The sequence below is a fragment of the Mus pahari genome, chromosome 15, assembly GCF_900095145.1.
Source record: "Mus pahari chromosome 15, PAHARI_EIJ_v1.1, whole genome shotgun sequence".
NCBI classification, from domain to species: Eukaryota; Metazoa; Chordata; class Mammalia; order Rodentia; family Muridae; genus Mus; species Mus pahari.
Window position 1 is genome coordinate 63,549,508 of NC_034604.1, and position 4,495 is coordinate 63,554,002.

Genomic DNA, 4,495 nt, shown 5'->3' on the forward strand with positions numbered 1-4,495 from the left:
ATCTCCAGTTAATTCTTTTCTGCAGAAGCCCCAACACATAAAAGTACTTTCTCTCTTAGCGTAGAGATCTGTGAATAATACATCTCACAAATGTATTAAATGTATTAAAATGTAGCTTAAACACAGTAGTCCTATAGTTACAAACAACAAATGTCAGGATTCTCTGGTTCTCCCTCTCAATATGGTACATACTATGTTTTTACAGTAATTCTATACAACATTTGAAAACCGAAACGTTAGAGATTTGTATTTACTGATTTCGAGGGAGCCCAGAAGGCAAAGATTCTGCCTGTACACAACCACAGTACTGGGCAGTCACGTCGGAAGAGTAAGGCTGAGGATTTATGTGCTTACACAGGGAGCCTTGTTGATCTTTAAATTAAAATCTCATCATTTTCTTGGCAAAGCCTATCTAAGCAGCATATGGAAAGAGATCCTCTCTGGGAACAAGAAAACTTGGGCAAATGGACAGGTAAGGAGGCTGGATGACTGTGGTTGAGAATGGGCCTTGAACTGCCAGGCTTTGGCCAGGTCTGTGACCAAGGTGGAGCCCATGATGATCCACATTTTATTATGGATAAGGAATGTGGACGAGCTTAGAGACTACAGAACTACTACAGTAACATACAACCTTTTCATTTTAGTGAATGTTTCCCTCAAATCTATTAGAGCATTTCAATAGAAAATCTCAGCTTTGAAATAACGAACAAGAACATTTAGTAAGATTAATAATAGTCCCTCAGATGAACTCAAATAAGGTTTACCTTGCTCCAAATGGATTGCATTTTTTTGTGTTGTAAACACTTCATGCTGGTATCTTGCTCTCCACTTACTGTGCATCCATCATCGGCACGCACACAAACTTGATTTGAATACAGAGTACTTGAAGAAAAACATGTTTTTATTTGAAAGCTGTGCAGGAACAATCACTAAGTACAGGTGTCACCAACACTACACAAACCCAGACACCACAAAACCATGGGGTGCTTTGATTTCTGAAGCCACTGGAACTTTGATACAGCAAATAATGACCTGACAGCATTTGTCAGGAACCATAACCTCTTCAGGAGCACATTAAATAACCCACACTTAACGTCTTAGGTTACATTTAAATCATTAGACAAAACTGAGGTCTGTATAGAAAGCAGACAAAACAAACATGCTCAGGTTAAAAAGATGGATACTATTACTAGAAAGATGGATACTATTACTAGAAAGATGGGTACTATTACTAGAAAGGAAACTGTTGCGATACCATGAAGCACTTCAGTATTGTCAGAATGTCTCATTTCTGCACATAAAGTGTAGTTTATTTTTCTTAAGTTCAAACAGAAGAAACTTTCAGACACATAATTTTATTTGTACATGGGATTTCAAGCAACCTGTAATATCCTACATTGAATCTAATTGGTTTCCTTGATAGAAATACAAGATGACACGTTAATTGAAGCAGAGCTCATATTTTTTCAACGGTAAGATGCATTATACATTTTCAATCATATACAGTGACCTCAAAGTAACTGACTGTCCATTTAGCTGTCCTACTACAGTTAGTGGGATGGCCATCCTATACATCTTACCATGGCACATGACCCAGGATAGGAGCAAATTTATTATTCTTAGTTAATGATAATGGTGTCAGTTTATGAATGTTTCCATTGTACCTTTCTTTTGAATGTAACTTGAACCTTATGAGTTACTCAAAGTTTGTTAAGGTCTGTATATGCAAAGCCACATGGTCCTGAAGTTCTTATTTCTGGCCATTTTCCTTTCTACAACAGATTCTCCATTAAAGAACATAGGGAAACAAGAATCACATGGAACAAAACAATGAGCATATATGACCGAGTCCCTTAACATACAGTGTTTAGCATGAGGACAACAGTTTCTGGTTAAATAGGGGATCCATTCACTTAAGGCCAGATAAACTGGCTCCTGTAAGACCTGCTAAGGATCTTGAAAGACCAAATCAGCCGTAATGGTTAGGACCTCTCAGAAAGGAAAGGAAGCAGAAAAGAACATTTAAACCACAGGTGTTCTCAAAGAGTTGACATCCTTTTAAATAGTTCCGTCATTTCAGGACTGCTTTACCTTGGTTCTTCCTTATTCTTTCATTAATGATCTTTTCATATTACAAATGAAAATTACAAATTCTCATGAAAATTACAAACATCATGAAATTACAAAACATCTCAACCATAAACTGTTGGTGCAGAGAACATTTCTATAAAGAATCTCTAAATGTTACTCCTGGAAAATTTAAAGTAATACATACTTTATTAAGAATATCAGATTCGCATGTTGTAAATAAAATATTTCTAAGTATCCTAAATATTTGGTAGTTATACATTTTTCTTTACTTAGTTATAAGGGCATAAAATCCATTAAGCAGATGAGAATAATGAGGAAATATTTTCTATGGATTCAGCTTAAAAATGATAACTCTTTTCTTTCTCCACCTAAGTCAACCTGTTGTCGCCTTTATTTTCTCCTCTATTGAAAAGCTTGACTTAGCTAGCTATCACTCTTATTTCTGTTCATAACTTTTGATCAGCAATGTCATCATGGTTGGACACCATTCAAGAATTCAATGACAAGTTTTATAACATTTTCTCTATAGCCAGCATTGCTTGTCATTTCTACACTATGAGACAGGCACTGAGATAACACTCAGCTACTACTCCATTCTCAATGTCATGTCTCAGATCTCTGAAGTCATCTTAGAAATGAGCTGATATCACCATGGTAGAATATCAAGAGGAACATACAATAGATTAAATTCTTAGGCTGCTATAGCTAGTTTCTTGACATCTTTAAAAAATGATAAAGCTTTCTTTAAAATACTCAGAGTTACTAGGCCACTTTCAATATTGAAAAGCTTGGTAGTAGAAGATGAAAATCAGTTTTTCTATCACTTTGGCTAATATTAGCTCCTCATCTCCCCTCCACCCTCTCTATTACCTGAGGGCCAAACCCAAGTTCTCACATCTACTATTCAGAGGCCCTGAATCTCTTAGTTTGCCCATCTCCAAACTTTTTAGAGAGTTACTACACATCTCAGCAAACCAGAGGTTAGAAATATTTCTTCTCTATAGGTGGAATGTTGGAATATAACTTTAAAGTCCTCTGAGTGACAAATTGTCCTTAAATATTGGGTATGATACACAGCAAGGAAGGCATTTTTCCCCTAAGAGAAGAGAGGTACAGAAGAGTGAATGGTCCCCCTCACAGGCACTTTCAGGGTGTTCACTTTCTCTAGGAACGTGCTGCATCTCCACACAGAGCTGCCTCTACCTGGTGTCCCTGGGCACTAGTTTAGAAGATGCCCCATGTATGTATAATCTGCTGATTCCCAATAGACTCACTCTAGAGCTTATATCTCTTTGGAATGAGGCTGTTGTTACAGATTTTAATGTTGTCATGTAATTATTTATGAACAAGTTTCTGTTTTTTTAATTTTTTTGTTTTATGCAAAGGACAATTAAAATTGATTAGAAGAATTCTTACCCTATCATCATATCTGTACAGGTTGGCAATCAATAAATCCACAGTAAAACAAAGGCACCCGTGGATGCATAGAATGCCTTATCTGGTTAAAATATTAACAGATTAGATACTTAAGAAAATTCTAGTTCTGTGGGATTAATTAGCAGTAAATTACTAGTAAATTGGCTAACATAGTAAAGTTTGAAAGTTGAAACTATTATGGAGAGATCCAAGTTCATTTCCCAACACACAGCATTTTATCTTCTTGGTCACTGCTAGTTACCACAATCAGAACAAACCAGAACTATGTTCTCACCACTGTTTTGTATATTTTTCAGAAGACCATTTTTATAAAAGATTAAAATAACATTGTATCAATTTGTGGCTAATTTTCAAGCAATTGCTAATCTGTGACAGGTTAGGAGAAGGTAGCAATAATCTCCAGACCCCAATAATGTTTTTGCATCCTTTGCTAACAGTATCGGATGGGTTCAGCCATACCACTGTCTCTGTGAGGCTCTTCAGAGACATCAGATTAGAGAGAATGAGTTATGTGCTTGGAGACAAAACCGGTCACAGAGGAGTTTGAGGCACTGAGTTCAGGCTGTGTAAGTATCCACCAGTGTAAGCACTCTAGACTTAGGCGCTGTAGCAGAGAGATACACGTACATTAGATACCTCTCAAAAATGCAATCAGTCCACTAAAAGCATTTGGGAGGTAATTATTAAGAGAAAATATCTTAGCTACAGATATGTGTTGTGGTGGGATAAAAGAGATACATAATTCTTTAAAGTAGACTAGTCATGGCACCAGATCAATTCAAAGTTATATAATGAAGTATATAGAACTAGGATCTGAAAATCATAGAATAATGTTTTAACCATGACCAAATAGATTTCGAGGTTGGAGGTCAAAGTTTACAGACAGAAGTATTTCTAGACCAAGAGTTTAATAACTAGAATATTTTCATTTTTGGCAGTTTGAAATGTCAACCCTCTTGAGCTCATT